Source organism: Pseudorca crassidens, chromosome 7, assembly GCF_039906515.1.
Source record: "Pseudorca crassidens isolate mPseCra1 chromosome 7, mPseCra1.hap1, whole genome shotgun sequence".
In the NCBI taxonomy this organism is placed as follows: domain Eukaryota; kingdom Metazoa; phylum Chordata; class Mammalia; order Artiodactyla; family Delphinidae; genus Pseudorca; species Pseudorca crassidens.
Window position 1 is genome coordinate 110,585,667 of NC_090302.1, and position 20,024 is coordinate 110,605,690.

The following is a 20,024-nucleotide window of genomic DNA, read 5'->3' on the forward strand; positions in this document are numbered from 1 at the left end:
GTGAGACTCCTTTTTCTTTCTTTAATTGGGAAAAGTTCCCTGAAGTGCATTTGCTCCCTTTCCTGCTTCAGGAAGGACGCACTCGTTGGGCATTGCCCGGGGTCCCGCTCCAGGGAAGCCTTACACTGTGTCTGCAACCTGAAGTGATTGCACTCTCTGGGCCCTCATTGTGCTTTATGACCATAATGTGACTATTGCCTGATTTGTCTTTTCTTGGGGTATATTTATTCTGCACATTTAAACCTACCATTCAATTATAAATTGTCCCGGTGCAGAAAGAGCTTCTCTTTATTTTAAGTTTTATATTCCCCACTGGACCTGGCATAGTGTCTTGAACGCAGGAGGGATCAAAATGTTAGTTAAATAAATTGAGACGCAAAGAATACAAAGGGTCACCATTTTGAATATCAGAATCAGATTTGTTTTTCAGAGGGTGTAGTATTTGGGGTTAAATTTGTAGTATCACTGAGACAAATCAACAGGAAGGTAACATTAAAATTTCATTATGAGCTTATTTTAAAATTATTTGATGTTTTTCCTTAGAAAAATGAGCTGAATTAATTCTATTTAATTGAATGTTTTTGTTACCTTTCTCCTGACAGATTGAGATTTTTACCATATTATTTCTTTTTTTTTTTTTTTTTTTTTTTTGCTGTACGCGGGCCTCTCACTGCTGTGGCCTCTCCCGCTGCGGAGCACAGGCCCCGGACGCGCAGGCTCAGCGGCCATGGCTCACGGGCCCAGCCGCTCCGCAGCATGTGGGATCTTCCCGGACCGGGGCACGAACCTGTGTCCCCTGCATCGGCAGGCGGACTCTCAACCACTGCACCACCAGGGAAGCCCTTACCATATTATTTCTAAACTTTCCTCCATGACACAGAAAAAAATCACTGTTATTTTAATTTCTAATATTTTGTCACTGTCAATTCTTAGTCTGAGCTCTCTTAAAATTATTCACAGATATACTTTATATACTTTAAAGACAGTTTATAATATTTTTTCTCAAATAGGGATACCTTAAAAGCTTTGTATGCTTTGCATACTGGATGTGCTTTTTTGTTTTTAAAGCACGAGCTTTAGCTGAAAGCTGTGTCATCTAGATAAATTATCACCTAGCTTTCTTTAATATGAAAAACATTACATAGAAAATGTTGTGAGGCGGAAGCAGCATATTAAACATTCCTTGGGATGGTTTCATACTCTTTGATCTCCTTTCCAGGACACCAAGAAATATTTGGTGTAATGAACATGGTGAAGAATAAAGAGACAGGCAAGAACCATCAGCAGATGAATAAATGGCTGTGTGACCGATGGGCACATACTCCGAAGGAACAGTCCTGGAATTAGAAGATCTTGCCCCTTGCTGGAAGTAGGTGAAATGGCAAGAATAATACCTAACCCCTATATAAAATAAGGGATGTGAACTACTTGAAAATATTAAAGATAATATTTTCTTAAAATTTCTTAAAAATAAGAGGAAAGTAATTTGACTTTTAAAATTTTATTTTCAAAAATGTTTTCACAGATGCAAGCACATTTCCGTCATACGATGATACTCTGAATTAGCTAGGGTAAGTTTTTTACTTTCCATTTTATCAACCTGGAACAAATAAAATGGGTCATCCAAGTTTGCTTTGGAAATAGCAATTCAAAGAATAGAAAAGTACTTTAACTCTTTAATTCTCTTTCTGTGATATAACACAATCTATCTTTTTCATGTTAATAATGACTATTAGTAATAAACATATGTAATATGCCAGTTCAGCTATAACCACATCCTAACCTCAGCTCATTACAGAGTATATAGAAGAGAGAGTTCTAGGTAGCAGGGGTGGGGATGTATAACCTCTAGTCAGGGGTAGACTGGCTCTGTGGACAATAAAACACTACCATTTGTAGTGTGCACCAATTCCCATGGTGTAAACACTCCCCGCAGGGCTGATTTCAAGCTACCGTTGTGGCACCATGGAGCGGGGGTTGTGAATGTGCACAACCGACCCTCACACAGAGGTGTGTGTTCGCCCCTGGAGGGTATACGAGGCCCTACCCTTGGGCAGACACACAGGACACAGGCATATATGAGCACATATGAAAAGAGAAGATGTCTTTCAGGAAGGGGGCCGCTCAGGGATCTCACTAGCATCTTGGGCACTCTTGGTGGGAGGAAAGTTCACCACCCTCATCCAAGGGGTGCAGCAGTCACGCGTTGTAGAGAGGCCAGCACGGCTGTAAACAGTGGAGCCAGAGCACTGGCACAGAGACCCTCTTACTAGACGTCCATACTTCCCCACCCTTAGTTCTATTGGTATATCATTGATAAGAAAAATGGTATCTATTTAACGTGTGCAATGTGATGGTCTTAAGTATGTATACATTGAGTAGTGATCACCACAGTCAAATACACATCCATCACCTCACATAGTTGTTGGGATATTTTTTTGGTTTGGTTTTTTTTTTTTTTGGTGAGAGTGTTTCAGATCTCCTTCCTTAGCACATTTCAAATATACAGTGTATTATTGTTAACCATAGTTACCGTGTGTACCGTTCTCAGAGTGTATTCATCTTATAACTGAAAGTTTGTATCCTTTGACCAACACTTCTCTCCCACCTCCCAGCCCTTGGCAACCACCATTCTACTTGCTGTTTCTTTGCCTTTGACTATAGTATTATTGTTTTTCAAATTTCACACGTAAATGATACCGTATACTATTTGTCTTTCTCTGTCTGGCTTCTTTTACCTAGCATAATGCACTCAAGGCCCATCCACGTTGTCACAAAGGGCAGGATTTCCTCCTTTTTTATGGCTGAATAACATGAATTGTATATGTATATCACACCTTCTTTATCCGTTCATCCTTCGATGGACACTTAGGTTGTTTCCATGCCGTAGCTATCGTGGATCATGCTTGAATGAACATGCGGAGGCATATATCTTTTGAGTTGGTGTTTTCGTTTTCTTCAGACAAATACCCAGAAGTGGAATTGCTGGGTCATATGGCGGCTCTATTTTTCATTTTCTGAGGAACCTCCATACCGTTTTCCACAGTGGGCTGTACCAACTTGCATTCCCACTCACAGTGTTAGGAGGGTTCCCTTTTCTCCACAACTTTGGCCACACTTGCTATCTTCTGTCTTTTTGGTGAAAGCCATGCTAACGGGTATGAGGTGGTAACTCACAGAAGTGCATTTTCATTTAGCACGAGATATCTGCTGAAGAATCAGATGTCATCTCTCCATAAACATTATGTGGGGGGATATTTAGAAGAGGGAAATTTCTGGGTTGTCCAAAAAGTGAACTTTCAGTTCTTTGAGGGAACGGCCCAAGCTGTCCAGGTGGTGGCAATTTCCTCCTCAAGAAGAGACCCTTTGGCGACTTCCCTGGAGGTCCAGTGGTTAAGAATCTGTGCTTGCATTGCAGGGGGCACAGGTTCAATCCCTGGTCGGGGAACTAAGATCTTGCATGCCACGTGGCACAGCTAAAAATAAGTAAATAAACTAAGTGAAAAAAAAAGAAAAAGAGAGAGATCCTTTGAGGCAGAGTGCGAGCACTGTGGTGGTTCCGTGCCTGGATTCTTTATTCTGAGGACAGTCTTTCCAGTCACCAGTCAGTCAGGTAGGGTGGGTTAAGACCTGTCCCTCAAGGTCACTGCGCTATTACTCCCGCATGTGAGACATTTAGTGCAGTGCCCGTCACACTGAAGAGCCCAGTGTGTCATTCCTACTGTCAGAGAATTCTAATAAGAAATTCTAAGAGATATTTTTTCCCCAAATCATGGTAAATATCAAAGAATCTATTCTTTCTTAATATCCCCAATTTATTCCTGTAGTTTCTGGTTTCTCACTTTGGTCTATAGAAAGGAGTCTATTGCCAAATCCATTAAAATAGAAACGTTCCAAACTTGGGCAAAATAACTGAATCACACATGCTACCCAGTTTTAATAATTTACCACAAATCTAAATTTATTAACTATTCCTAAGATAGTTTGCCCTATGCATTATTTATGGGGTCTTTCCCCTTTGGTGAACTGCAGCTGTCATATTAATTTTTAATCAAGTCATGAAATTCTGTAATTCATTCTTAAAGCCAGGTGAATAAAGAGAGAATGACCTCTAGGAAACATTATGACAATATATCCTATTTCTCAGAACACATTTACCATCCATTCTAAATACCAGATCTCAAAATAATTTTAAGAAGGATAGTTAGGACATGTCGTACATCCAGTTCCTCTGAGTAGACTTCGAGCTTATTTATAGCTGTGAAAGCCCACATTTTCTGCCTTTAGAGAAGCCACCGGGAACTGAATATTTATGATCCTGAGGCTGCCTCACAACTTTTGTGTTTTCCTCAGGGCTTTCACCCAGCCTGGAGGAGCAATGGAAACCGACGCTCTGCTCTCTGCAATCTGCCAAGTGCTAAAACTATTTTCCCCGAAACGCAGTCACATATTACCTTAGCACTAAAATGCATAAATTGGAAGGATCATGAAAGGAAAAGTTCAGTAGCTTCAAGGAGTGATTAACAAGACTTATTCACTGGAAAGCACCCATTCGGGCTGACTTACAAAGCACCTCTTATCAAACACAGCAGGTGCACGTTTCAGGTTCAAAGTCTTAGAAGGTGTGTGTGTGTGTATGTGTGTGTGTGTGTGTGTGTGTGTGTGTGTGTATCTATTTTTGTAGATTAAAAGCAAACCTCTATGAAATACAGATCTTTTAAAAGAAGTTTCTGTTTCAGTTATAAGAGAAATAATTACTAGGGATAAAATGTACAATACACTGACTATAGCTAACACTGCTATGTGGTGTAGTACAGAAAAATTAACAGGATAAATCCTAAGAGTTCTCATCCCAAGGAGAAAAAATTTTTTCTTTTTTTAAAATTATATGTACATAAGCTGATGGATGTTAGCTGAACCTACTGCAGTAATCACAATATATGTAAATCAAACCATCATGTTGTACGCTTGAAACTTATGTAGTGATGTATGTCAACTGTTTCTCAATAAAACTGGAAACATTTTTAAAAAAAAATACAGAAGAACCAACCAAACCAAACCAACAAAAAATAAATAAAAGAAGTTTCTGTTTCAGCAGATTCCACTTAAGAGCAAAAAAAATTCATTTATACCTTGAGTTAGAGTCAACGAAACTGGCTGTATGTATAGGGTTTGTCATTTACTTACTGACTTCATCACCCTGAATTGATCACCAGAATTCTCAGAGCTGTAGTCTCTTACCTGGAAAAGGAGGGTTATAATGTTACCTGCACCACAGAGCTGAGGAAAACGTGACAATGGGAAGTTCTTGTAAGAAACCGTTATATTATTGTTTTTATTATGTGCGTAAGACTGAAAGTGAAGCAAACACAAATCACGTTATCTTGAGCACAGAGGGGAGAGGCCCAGAAACAAACAAAATATAGATGATTTAAAGTGCTCTGAAAAATGCACATATGATTGGATCCTCTGAAGAAAAAAATTATTCCTAGAGGTACATAGAAACTCAAAGGACAGCACAGAACAATGTGTCCTATTTCTGTATTTAGAAATGGACACAATTCAGTCACTCACTATCCCAGTGCACAAGGTTTTAATAAAGTTAAAAAGGAAATAAGCGTTTACTAGTGTCTCCCTCTAGTTTTTGCAGGTTTCCTCTATAGACATTTGCTTGTGTACATTGTTTTATTAAAACAATCATGTAGGTAGCTTGCATTCTTGCCTTCACATCTAATGAATATGTTGCCAGAATCGTCTTTGTGTGTATATTCTTTTGGAGAAATTAGTATTGCAAACGAAGCTCCGGAGCGGGTCAGGGCATCGCTTCTCTCACTCCGGTGTGCGTTTGTGCGTATGAATCACCTGGGGACCCTGTTAAAACGAAGGCTCTGATTTAGTCGGTCTGAGTGGGACCTGAGGTTCTGTTCGGGTGATGTGATGCTGCAGGACCACATTGGAGGAGGGAGGGACCCCGGAGGACGGGACCCCGATGGTCCATACATCCTCACTGCTTGGAGGCAGCTGGTGCGCTGGCGGAGCCTGACAGGCTGGCGGATCGGGCGGTGGGTATCCGAGATCAGGGGGGCACGATGACCTCGCCTTAATTCTCTGCGTGGGGAGGATTGATTTGCTCACAGAAACCTAATCTCCACAGGATTCTCTCTGACATAGGGTGGTATAATTATTTTGAATATCAGTCAAGTTTCTAACGTGGACTTGGAGTTAGCGGACTCTGACGTCATCTCTTAGGGGAACCCTCAGCAAGGATAGTGCTGTGTTTCCCATCTGACTCTGCCAGAGGGCGAGAAGCATCTGAGCCTTGGAGGGCAGATTACCTGTTGATTGCCTGAACCTGAGACTGGCCTGGAAAGGAGGGATGGAGATTATGTGAAGCCAGAAGTAGACTCTGCACCCTGCCCCCCACCCCGCTGTTCTCTAACAGTCCATGAAAGCAGCCAGTTTTTTTTTTTTTTAATTTACCTGGGAAAGTTATAGAAAGGATAAACTTATTATTTCTTTGTAGGCTCAGAAAGAGAATTCACTGTGACCTAGTATTTTAAAATATGGAGCAGTGGCTGGGGGAGAGATGGGTGGATGAGAAGCGGACCAAAAAACTGGTCTGAGAACTCGAGGAAAGTGGCTGAGAAGAATTTGCAGTCCCTTCTTCTTCACAGTGAGGCATTCTGCACAGTACTGCTGAGGGTTACAGACTCTGGGGCTTATTCTGCTAATTAATTCCAGCTTAGTCTTTTCTTTGTGCCTTGGGGTATTGCCATAATAGAGGTCCCTATAAGCCTGAATAAACAGATAAATGGATAAAGAGACTGGGACTAAATGAAATGGGACTACATTTTCCCATTTTTCCAAGCACTACATGTCTTGAGTGCTGCATTGGCTAAGGCTATGATTTTAGCAATTGAGACATCTATAATCAAGTAGAAATGCCCGTGAAAAACAAGTGAGCAAATGCCAATGATTAGTTCGATTTTAAACTAACGAACACGATTTACTAAATGACTGACTTTGGTATTTCATTTTCCAGATTTTTCAAAACTGCACCTACATTAATCCTGTTGAATTTTTTTGTTTCCATTTCTGCCCTTCTACATACCTCCCCCTTTTTGCCTATTTATGGTGATTTCCCACAGTATGTTCACCTATGCATCTGAAAATTTGAGAACTCAGTTGTCGGACTGCTTACTATGTTCAAGACAGTATCTTAAGTGCTATAGGGAATAAACATCATGTCAGGAAGATACACATATACAGGTAACTTCAATATTAATAAGTATCGTGAGTTTAACAATTTTCTCTTTGAACAAAAATGAATTAACTTCAACCTAGAATGAGCAGGAAGTCACAGAGTAATAAGCACGTTACTAGTCAATGAAGAAAATGGGTAGGGCTAGGAAATGACGAGTCTGAAGAGTGAGATCGTTTCAGGTGGAGAAAGCAGCATGAGGAAATGCAGAAGGTGGAACATGAATCATGTGTAATAGGGATTAAAAGTAGTTCAGTGGGGGCTTCCCTGGTGGCGCAGTGGTTGAGAGTCCGCCTGCCGATGCAGGGGACACGGGTTCGTGCCCCGGTCTGGGAAGATCCCACATGCCGTGGAGCGGCTGGGCCCGTGAGCCATGGCCGCTGAGCCTGCGCGTCCGGAGCCTGTGCTCCGCAACGGGAGAGGCCACAACAGTGAGAGGCCCGCGTACCGCAAAAAAAAAAGTAGTTCAGTGGAAGAGCAGACCCATGATGGTGAGAAGGATAAACATTTGGGTTTTTTTCCAGGCTTTGGCTATTATGAATAAAGCCATTATGAACATTCACCTGCAGGTTTTTGTGTGAACGGAAGTTTTTCATTTCTCTGGGAAAAATGCCCAGAAGTACAATTGCTAGATTATTATGGTAAACTCATGTTTAGTTTTGTAAGAAATGTCAAATTATTTCTCAGAGAGGCTGTACTATTCTTCATGTCTATCAGCAACATATGAGTGTTCCTCACCAGCAGTTGACACTAATCACTATATTTTATTTCAGCAATTTTGATACAAGTGCTATCATAAAATTTTGCCAGTAAATATAAACTTACAACAGAATTTTAAGGACTACGTAATATTCCATTTTATGTGGGAACTAACATTTCTTCAGTCAATTGCAAATTGATGAGAATTCAGGTTTTTTTCCACTGTTATAAACAACAGTCCAAAAAAGCATACATCTACTTGTGTCTGGTTATCTTACTGGTTAAATTCCTAGGAGACAGAAGGCTGGTGTATTCTTTTTTTTTTTTTTTATGGCTTTTGATACCCCAGCATTTGATTTGAGAGTCAAAGCCTTGGGTTTGAAAATTGATTCCATCAATAATACCTATATGGTTTTAGGCATGCTGTTTAATCTCTCTGGATTTTGGTTCCTTCATAAGTAAAAAGGGGATGATTGTTTGTTTCATAAGACTGTTGAAAGTACTAGTTAGAATATCTTGTATAATGTAACGCTCAAGAATCTTGAGCATGTACTCATTAAACACGAGGTCTACCTAGACTGAACTTCACACAGTGCTTTGAACAGAGTAGATGAAAGTACACTCATGTAGTTTATTTCATGCATCAATTCTGACCAGTGTGTTGGGCAACAGCATTGAGAAAAATCTGGGACTCGGCAGGAAAAATGCTCAGTGTGTGACCCCTCAGTGGATTCTTCTACTGTGGGTAGAGAAGAGAGGATAGAGAAGTACCCATCCTGAGTGAGGTGTATCACTTAGCAAATGTGATTGTCAGAATATGTCATCAAGCTGGAGCCGTCTTCCTTACCCTAAACTCGTGCAGAAGGGCATGCAGAGTCCTATAGTACTTGGAATATAGGAAGTTTTCTCCAAAGGTGACCGTGGTATCAGAAGATGAAAACTTTTCTGCCTTTAAGTTGAAGTGATGTTTGAGTGGATGAATATATGGAAGCTACAGAAACTCAGAAATGGAGAACATTTGACACCTTGTTAAGAATTTAAAATATGGTAACTACTTAGAGGGCATTCCTTAGCAATGACTCTTCATGTGTCTGATTAGTACACATGAAATATGTCGTCCGTTTTCACAATTGTTGTATTATCATTATTTTTAGTGGGTTCAGTTTTCAATCTTGTGTAGGTCCCACTGTCACTGGTGTTCACAGGACTCCACCAGGCCATGCATGTCACCCATGGGGACAGCTCTGTCTTATATCTAGTCTTTCCTTTGTCTCCTTCCCAAAATGCCTCTGGTCTCTCCCCCATTTAACTTCTACAGTTATTTAAGAGGTCCATTCAATTTCTTCGTACTTTTCCATGACCTTGATTCCTCCCTCTTATGGACCCTAATTAATTAATTTTTTTTTTTTTTTTTTTTGGTACGCGGGCCTCTCACTGTTGTGGCCTCTCTTGTTGCGGAGCACAGCCTCCGGATGCGCAGCCTCAGCGGCCATGGCTCACGGGCTCAGCCGCTCCGCAGCATGTGGGATCTTCCCGGACCGGGGCACAAACCCGTGTCCCCTGCATCAGCAGACGGACTCTCAACCACTGCACCACCAGGGAAGCCCTGTTTTACTTATTTAACACGTATGTATTTTGGGGTCATCTAATTTATTGCATCATTATTTAACATTCAAAAAATATATATATGACCAAATCTGAAGGTTCTTGAGAACAGAAAATGGTTTATGATTGCTTGTATTCCCCAGCATCTAAGTTAGATATTTTAGAATAGCTGCTAAGTAGATGTTAATTGAATAAATGCCCTTATAAACAAAGGTATGCATGTGAAATTATGAGTGAGTGAACTAGTTGGAAATCTGGGATCTAGAAGTAAAAGCTGTCGTACTCAATAATACCTGATGGTTTACCATTGGATTGGCCAAAAAGTTCGTTCGGGGTTTTCCTGAACGAAATTTTTGGCCAACCCAATATAATGAACTTTCTGCTTATGTATAAAAATTTCTTAACTCAGTTTTAAAGGTTTTGATCTTGTTTACTGTGTTGTCAAGCTACTGAAATAGCTAATAACTGGGTGGATAAAGATATCTTTTCACTCCTAGCAATTTTTGTAAAGAACGGACAGCTATCTCTGTGTCTTTTTGTATTCATCTAAAGTTGGATGAGCTGGCCTTGCACAGTTGGGGGTTGGCTTGCATGATTTCTGTTTGTGGCAGATGAGTGAATCCGTGATTTGGGGAACGATTTATCTCCTGGAGGTCACGAGAATGGCGTCTGTGTAACGCCTACAGTTCAAACTAGTAACACAAGAGAAAGCCAACCTCTGCTTCCACCAATTTGTTTTTAAAATAAAGAATAATGCTATCAGTTAGTTGGTAGTTTTTTGTGAAAAATCATCCTTTCTGCTGTGTGTGGCCAGTGTTTCACCAACTGCTTCATTCTGTTCAGTTTACGTGTCAAGGGCTCCGCAGCTAACTAAATCCTTAACAAAGAGAACTCAACTGTGACACTGTCCCTGTCCGTTTCCGACTGTAATATCTTTGGTTGGAAGTTGTTACATACTGTGTAGTTATGGCCAAGTGACAGATAATAAGAGCCATATCTATTCTAGTAAAGCTGTGAGATTACTTTTTCATGGCTTTCCAACCAAAATAAATGCAAATTGTTTTTCAAGGTTCAGTGTAAAAAGTGTTTTGAGTTAAATGAATTATTGTACACACTTTGACACATTGATTCTAACAAGTGACATCGTCATGTTGGCTGCAAACATTTCCAGTTGCCAAAGTATTTTCATATTGCCTTACAAGGACGGGATGGACCACTTTCCATCACCAAGTAAAGCACATGCATATGAGAGAGAATGAAGTCTCTCTAGCCCTGGGATCTGGGCTCTGCCTGGCTCTGAGGATGTGACCACAGAACATTATGATTCAAGAAACAAAAGTGCCCCTTGGAGGACGGGGCAGATGCCACCTTGGGTTGTGTTTCTTTGGCTCTGATGATGTTTGATGTTTGGCTGGATTAGGTCTCTCTCTCTGGGCAGAGTCTCTCCACACCATCCCACATTTCTCACTGAAGCTGAGCTAATGAGAAGAAGAAGCACAGGGAACAGGCTCACAGCCCTGTTTCACACTTTGGGGAATCAGTTTTCTCTTTGTCCCTCATTTCCTTCATCTGTAGAATAGGTTAGATATACCTATCACATAGGTAGGTGTGTTTACGAATTAAAGGCAATATCATGAATATCAACTTTAAAAAAAAATATTTATTTGGCTGCGCTGGGTCTTAGTGGTGGCGTGCAGGATCTTCGTTGTGGTGTGAGGGATCTTTGGTTGTAGCGTGTGGGATCTTTTAGTTGCGGCATGCAGGCTCTTAGTTGCGGCATGCAGGATCTAGTTCCCTGACCAGGGATCGAACCTGGGCCCCCTGCATTGGGAGCACAGAGTCTTAACCACTGGACCACCAGGGAAGTCCTAATATCAACTTTATTGTATAGGAGAGGCTCAGATTTTTTCCCCCTAATTTCCTTCTCTTAGCTCTCGGGGAACACTTTCAGGCAGGATACCAAATTAATATCTCTATTTGCAAAACTTCATGGAGTTGACCAGGTTAAAATGATTTTAAATGTCACAATCACAAAGCCATCAATAAAGGCCCTTCCAAGTGGGGAGAAAGCACTGCCCCAGCTCACTCATTGCAAAGGCATAGCTGAGTCCTGCTAGCACTTCCCATATACACTGACCCAAAACAGGATAGCCAGTAAAATACAGGGCACAATATTTGGAACGTACTTATACTGAAAAACTATTTGTTTATTTAAAATTCAAATTTAACTGCTATCCTGTATTTTATCTGAAAACTCTAGCCCAAATTCCTGTACAAATTTTCTACTAGACAAATGGCTGTTTTTGAGCTTATCCTTGATTACACTATTTCATATTCCGTCACCTTGATTTTATGTATATTAAATTCCATTGGTTTATTGTACATGACACCAATTTCTACTAAGAATTTGCCACACTAAAAAAAAAAAATTAATGAAATCAACTTTATCTTCTTAAAAGACTCTAAGGTTACCATTCTTGTAAAATTGCATTAAGGGATCTAAAATAAGACCTCAGTTTGGTTTCTGTTACATTATCTTCTATAGTAAAATAGAATAAACCTGTCAGTCAATATTCTACATCCTTTCTGTTCGTGTTTTATCTCTCCAGCTCGGTTATTATCTACCTGGTTAGGGACTCTACGCTTCTGTTCACCAAATGTTGAGGGTCATATGACCATCTCCTCCCTTTGTTATTTCTCTTCCCTTTTCTCACACAAACTTTAGTTTGTTTGTTCTGAGAGTTTTAATTTTGTGAAATTGAATTTTTCCCATCCTTTCCCTTCAGGACGTAAACAGAGGAAAAGGCTCTTCTTAGGAAATATACTGAAGCATGAGGAGAGACATACTGTATGCTCCAGAGTTACCCTGAGGTGAGTTGGGGGTAGTGAATCAGAAGGGCTGGGTGTTCCAGAGTTACTTTCCCTCTGAGGCCACTGGGGCGTGATGAGAAGGACAGTGGACGTGCCATTCAAATCTTTACATTCAGGTCCTTGTCCTGAAACCGAGTAGTTATGTGTTCTTGCAGTAATGACTTGATATTCTGAATTTCACTCTTCTCAGCTATGATATAGGAATAATAATATATCCACAAATAACTGCTCTAAGAAATACAATAATAGTCAGGAAAGTGACTTATAAACTATAAAGTATTATACCATTATAAGATATTAATTTTTCTATATTAAATTACAATTCATTATTCACAGGGTAGTGTTAGAAACTTATAGATACATATACTTTTGTATATATACGTCTATTATACGTACAAAACAGCATCTGCCTTAAGACACTGATGTTGTGTATTCTTCACTAACTGTTTTTAATTCATCTTGAATAAAGTGTCACAGAAATTCTTTTTTCCATCAATTAGATCAGTAAAATCTGCTTTTCAGAAGAAAGTAAAACAACAAGGGTAAGAATACCACAAAGGATCCCAGAGACTTCAAGAACACAGTTTACTCTTTTGATAGAAAAAAGAACCACCAGAATAAGGTCTCATTATTTACCAGGCATTAACCATTGACTAATTCTGCTTGATTCCCTTAATTACCCTCCACGAGCTACACCGCAGAAGCCATACCTCCATTCAGAGCCTGGGAAAAGGGCACCCCCGGGTCTCTTCAATCACAAGAGACAGACAGCTGTGATGGGAGTGAGGGTAGAGTTTCTGTCGATAAGATGGAAACTTCTCTGTGTCTCTAGGCTCAGGGCCTCTTTCATTCTGTTTCCGACTCTGCCATGAAAGAGCCCAGCCAGGGCTCATTGTAATTCTGTGCTGAGATGCATGTACTCATCTCGAATCTTTGTCTCAACTGACTAGTGTTTGGTAACCCCTGCATTCTACAGGGAATCACGCATTGCCATCCATGCTAGACATAAAATATCTGTTTTGACAGTCTTTGATTGTACTTAAATAGTACAGATTTTAAATAATCAAAGAGGGCTTATGTCATAAAGTTTGAGGTCTCAGAAGTGCTTTTCTGTCAGCAAGGAGGAGAAGGTTTTTTAAAAAAATAGGATCACAAAATGATAGAACTAGAAGATAGCATGGAGATGCCTAGACTTAAGCACTCAGTTTACAGATGAAAAAGGACATACAGAGGAAATAAAAGAAGCTAGAGTAGCTTGCCTAAATTCACATATCTGGTTAAAAAAAACTAGTATTTAGATCTCTTAGATCCCAATTAATTTTTCTTTCCAGTACAACTTTTAAACCTTTTAGATTCCTTCCTCCCTTCCTTCCCTCCCTCCCTCCTTCCTTTCCTCCTTACTTTCTTTCGTTCTTTCTTTCCTTCTTATTACTATTATTATTTGTTACGATTATTATTTATTTAGGTTAATAAAGCATATACTTGGAGCCAATAGGCTTTGATCAAATTCTGGCTCAGTCACTTATTAGCTGTGGAATCTTCGGTAAGCTGTGTAGCTTCCTTAGGCTTCAGGTTTTCAGTTATAAAATGGAGAAAATAACACTATTTATCTCATAGGGATAATAAAGATTAAACGATCAGAGAGTAAAACATATGTAAAGACTCTTTTCTGAGCCTAGCTCAAAAATATTGGTCATTACTATTATGAATCCACTGTAGTGTAGATTTTAAGAATTAAATGAATAAACTTAAGGTATGCTAAGTGATTCTTTTATCTCACATATTAGGATGATTAAAAAGTCAATACACAGTTTTAATGGGAAAATATAATTAGATCAAAATTACCAGAATTCAGCTCCAAAGATTGTTGTAAGCGGTGAAAATGTGAAAGTAATCATAGATAGTTATGTTTGAGGGAAAACCTGAGAAAAGAATAAATTATTGAGAGAAGATATGGAAGTCATATATATTTTTTTTCAAGAGAACTGTAGTACAATACTCAAATAGATTTGAATCGTATATCTGCCACTTAAAAATCATGTAATCTTGGGCAAATTCCTTAACTCTTGATGTTGGTGTTCTTATTTCCCCCAGCTTTACTGAAGTATAATTGACAAATAAAATTTTTTATATTTAAGGTATACAACATGATGATTTGATATATGTATACATTGTGAAATGATTACTACAGTCAAGCTAAGGAACACATCCATTGCCTCATAGAGTTACAATATTTTTCTTGTAGTGAGAACACAAGATCTATTCTCTTAGCAAATTTCAAATATACAAAACCATACTATTAACTATTCTGTGTTGGTGTTCTTATCTATGCTACATGGGATAGCTGTCAAAATTAAATAAGACAACATATATCAACTATGTACAGTAGAAAATAAAGATGATAATAATAGGTCTAGTAATAGAGTTGGGATAAATAGTAGTAGCACCCAGGTCAGCATCTAATGGTGGAGAAACATTACATACTCATAGATGCAGTGTCTAGAAAAATATATAATGCTTTAGAAGTACAGGTATAACAGGTCACCCTGTCACATTTTAGACCAGGGACTAGCCAACTCCGAATCCTATCTCTATGACCCAGAGGTTTAGAATGATTTTTACATTTTTGAGTAGTTGAAAAAAATCAAAAGGTGAATGATAGATTATGATATGTGAAAGCTGTACAGAATTCAGATGTGAGTGTCCCTCACTGGAGTTTATTGGCATACAGCCATGCTCACTCATTTCATGTTGCTCATGGTGGCATTTATGTTACAGTGGCAGAGCTGAGTGGTGGCAACAGAGCATATCTGGTCCACAAAGCCAACCTTATTTACTGTCTGGGCTTTTACTGAAATCATGTGCTAACTCCTGTTTGAAACTGAAAAATCACCTGTGAGAGAATGTATTTCCATCAGACCCAGAACCAGAGACTGATATCACAGAAGAATGCATCAGGAGAGAGGAGAGCCTTTCCAAATTCCTCAAATAAACCGAAGCAGATCAAGAAACAGTTGAGGAGAGTTGTTTATGCCAACGGCTGCTCCCAGTGCGTAGGAAAGAAGATGGTAGAATAATGGTCTTTATGAAAGAATGGATATTCTTTCAAAGAAAAGGCTAACAAATGGGCAAATGTTTTCTTAGAAAGGAAATGTGCTTCTGTCTTCCCTATATCCCATAGCTTAGGCTGTTCTCGATCCTCTGCACTAGAGGTTGGACTCCCTAGAAAGCAATCAGATCACAGCCAGTGGGCAAATTGCCCCACAGTTGTTTGTGGCTGCTGAGGGAAACAGACCGTTTTTGGAAACTCTGCCTGAGAATCTAGCATTAGGAGATTAAAATGTCTATGTGAGAAAAAAACAACCTACAGAATGGGAAAAATATTTGCAAACCATACCTCTGATAAGGGGTTACTATCCAAAATATATAAAGAACTCATAGAACTCAATAGCAAAAAACCCCAAATCATCCAGTTAAAAAATGGGCAAAGGACCTTAATAGACATATTTCCAAAGAAGATATACAAACGACCAACCCAACAGGTACAGGAAAAGATGCTCAACATCACTAATCATTAGGGAAATGCAAATCAAAACCAGGATGAGATATCACCTCACGCCTGTTAGAATGGCCGTCATCAAAAAGACAAGAGCTCAGAAATGCTTGCGAGGATGTGGAGAAAAGGGAACCCTTGTGCACTGCTGGTGGGAATGTACTAGGTGCAGCCACTGTGGAAAACAGCATGGAGGTTCCTCAAAAAATTAAAAATGGGACTACCATATGAGCCAGCAATTCCACTTCTGGGAATGTATCTGAAGGAAGTGAAAAACACTATGTTGAAGAGTTATCTGAAACCCCAGGATCATAACAACGTTATTTACAGTCACCAAGACACGGAAACAACCTACGTGTCCACTGACAGATGAATGGATAAATTATTGTATATATAACAATATTATTCAGCCATAAAAACAGAGGAAATTCTGCCTTGCAACCACATGGAGAAACCTTGAGGACGTTACACAAAGTGAAATAAGTTAGAGAAAGACAAATACTGCATGGCTTCACTTACGTGTGAAAGAAAAAAAATAACAAAATCTCATAGAAAAAGAGATCAGACTTGTGGTCACCAGAGGCGGGGGGGACGGGGAGGGAGAAGTTGGATGAAGGTGGTCAGAAGTACAAACTTCCAGTTAAGATAAATAAGTAGCACTAGGGATGTAATGTCCAGCACGGTGACTATAGTTAACACTGCCGTATTGTGTATTTGAAAGTTGTTAAGTCAGTAAATCCTAAGAGTCCTTATCACAAGGAAAAAAATTTTTTTTCTTCTTTTTTTTTTTTGGTATATGAGATGACAGATGTTAACTAATTGTGGTCACTTCATGATGTATGTAAGTCAAATCATGCTTAAATGTATACAGTTCTGTATGTCAACTGTATCTCAATAAAATTAGGGAAAAAGGCTCACGTGAGGGATTGGTTGCACTAAATTTAAAAATGTACGCAAATTAGAGACAAAACATCCCATGTCGCCTCAACGGACCACGCATCACTCTCTTTTCCATATACCCTGTTCTATACCAGTTACCCCAATACTGTGTGAATTCTCCTTTCCCAACACATTTGCTCAATCTGTTTCCTCAATCAGAATTTTCATCCTTTGCTATAAAAATCTTTTCCAGCTTTCAAAACCCTATCAGTTTCCTCCTTTTCGAGAAAATTCTTCCTGTACGGCAGTTAGAGTTGTTCCTTCCCTCTTCTGTCTTTCCACACTTCTTCAGATGCACCTCTGTTTCATTCTTTATTCTATGCTTACTTGGCTCATATGCATGGCCGCACCCATTACTGGACCATAAACTCCTTAAGAACAAGACCAGGGGCTGCCGTTTGCTGCCCCCTGTCCTTAAGCTGAGTATTTTGAGCATGGTGGAGGGCTAATGAATAGCTATTAAAGTGAATTGCTAAAGTCATTTCTCCCTCTTTCTCCTCTTCCGTTTCTCCAAGGTGGAGCTGTCCTCAAAAAAAGTGGCAGGGAAAGTAATGAGTGCTATTAAAAATCAAGGGGTGTTGAATTGGGTCGAAGGGCAATACAATCCCAAGTCTCTACGTATTAAAATATTGTACAATTAACCCTAAATAATTCTCACTATGTAAAGAGAAATTAACACACACTGAACTAGTCATTAAACATGAATATAGAAAAATGTTCTCTTCTGAATAGCTGATTTGTTTCTTAGAGCAGTAAACTTGGAGACTTTTTTTTAGTTATTTGCTGGAAAAATCAGCTTTTTCAGGGATAGACACTTAGTTAGCTAGAGCAGGTGATTAACTCCAAGAAAATAACATGTTGATCCCGTGAGACGAACCACTGCTTGCACAGATTATATTTAGCATTTCAGGTGTTTAATTGAACTCTGAAGTAGAACCAGAACAGGATGGATATAAAAGCAAAAAAACATTGTCTCTGGCATAGCCAACAGCACCTTTTAAATCTCATCCCCTTAAAGTTGGAAACATTAGCAGCCCCTGCACCCAGATGGCCTAATATCTTTTAACTTCAAAATGAAGGGTCACACTTGGGAGCCTATTTTTGATGCAAGCAGATCTTTACAACTAAATTCTAAGCAGTTGCTCACATAGAAATCACTCAGGAGAAAACAGAAAGCGACCACAGTTATAAAAAAGAAATGTGCGTGGACGTGTGAAATGAAGCTGCCAACTACCTCATCCTGTTGGTTTCATTCTGAGGGGTGCCCATCAATTTCATGAGTCAGATGGAGAGCAGTGCCTGTTAGGATAGTGCATGAATAACCCATATTTTTAAGGGCCTGCTTTGTGTTTTACATAATAAAGCAAAACCAAGTAGAAAATTACTTGCTCAGTTTGCCTGAGACCAAAGTTCAGTAGGAATCAGTTACCTGGCTGATGGGAGGTAAGCTCCAGAGTGGTACCCATCGGGTCTGTGAAACAGTCCCGTCATAGGTAGCTGTATTTTCACATCCTTAGGACAACAAATAGTTATGACCGAGACCATTTTGTGTTGCTTCGTGAATTCTTTTGCTAGAGGTAGAGGAGTAAGACGTCATTTTTTCCTCTCTCAAAGGGAGATCTATATAATTTAAAATAAGACTGGAAAAAAGTCTTCCACTTGGCAAGGAATTAAAGCTGGATATGTCCTTCTTAGTGTCTCTCCACATTTCGTAAATGTCCTTGTATTTTTTTTGCTAATTACTTGATTATGAAGACTTTTCAAAAATCAAATACTTTACAGGGCTAAGTAGTAAAAGTTTAATTTAAAAGCATCAGACCATGACATAATTTTAACTTAAAATGAGCCTCCTGGGTTAAGCAAATTCTACTTTTTTTCTGGGTCACAAACTATCATATACTTTCCTATTTAAAAACATTACTTTGGGCCACATCTAAAATTCTTTCATTTTTCTCTCTCTCTCCTTCTTAGAGCTAAGTATCTAGCTTGAGATTTTAAACTTTAGCTGCTGTTAAGGAACCCAGTTTTAGGGCAGACGTCCTTTCTCCTTTGGGGATGTACGTACCTCAGGGTTCAGAGATGATAGAAAGCACTAAATATTGAGAAAGTAGAGCTGGAGAAGGGTTCCTCCAGGGCTCAGTGACTCCTTACTTATATTTGTCTTTGCCTAGTACTGAGCACAGTGCCTTGTACCTAATGAAAACTCAGTAAATATTTGTGGAATTAAAAAAAAAAGGAATTGGGGCACGTGCCATTTATTAGTTGTGTGGCCTTGGGCCACACACACAACCGCTTGGACTTCAGTTTTGATTTTTTTAATCTGTGAAGTGATGATCTTTCAATTACATGGTCTATTAAGTTCCTCTTAAGTTTCAGCGTTCTGTAATTCCATAATAACTTAACTTGGCCATAACAGAAAAGAAATGACTGCTGAAGTGGCAAAAACACACAAAAGCCTCAACTGGAAGCTTTCTTTTTCTTAAAACGATTATAGAACCTAATCTCCCCAAGCAACAGTACACAGCCTCCTGGGCTCTTGGTGGACCACCTATGAGCTCTCTGTTCATTTCCTTAGAGGAAAATTCATAGAAAGCTGTATCTTAAGGTGGATTATCTTTGGTAACTCTCGAAATGAATACTTTGATTAAACAGGAAAGTAGTATCTTGGTAAATGACTGTTACTGTGCAGGTCGGCCTTAGATAACAGGCAAAAACTGAGTGGACCTTTATTTTTATGGTTGCTACATCACACTGAGCTCAATTCAACCCAAAATCAGGCAGCAAGAGGACGAATAAGTCTGAACCCTTGGTTAGCAGACCTAAACAAGATTATATTCTAATTGTCCAAGGAGTTCTCCAAGGCAAATCAAGCTTGTCAGCCACCCCTCACATACTCAAGTTCCTGAAAGTAATTAAAATATTTTCATTTTAATAAAGCTGTAATGTGTACTGGTGTCTAAAATGACCCGCAGTCAATTACACAAACACCCAGAGTGATTTTTTTTTTGCCTTCCTTGTCACCAGTTAAAGGCATGAAATAAATTCTATCGCATTTTACCTTCACAAGAATATTTTGAGATTAATTAAAATCATATG

The 20,024-nt window shown here is 39.2% G+C and overlaps 1 protein-coding gene, 1 long non-coding RNA gene and 1 other non-coding gene across 3 annotated transcripts in view; 1 reads left to right on the forward strand and 2 right to left on the reverse strand.

Annotated features, from left to right (window-relative positions):
* GALNTL6 (polypeptide N-acetylgalactosaminyltransferase like 6) overlaps positions 1-20,024 on the reverse strand; it is a 1,150,933-nt gene that overhangs the window by 301,553 nt on the left and 829,356 nt on the right. The gene's annotated exons all lie outside the window — the stretch shown is intronic.
* Positions 9,435-16,555, forward strand: LOC137227156 (uncharacterized). Its single transcript, XR_010944725.1, has 3 exons — positions 9,435-9,586; positions 12,352-12,436; positions 15,215-16,555. It is a non-coding gene; the product is annotated as an uncharacterized lncRNA (long non-coding RNA).
* On the reverse strand, positions 11,357-11,429 carry TRNAG-CCC (transfer RNA glycine (anticodon CCC)). The gene has a single exon. It is a non-coding gene; the product is annotated as a tRNA-Gly (tRNA).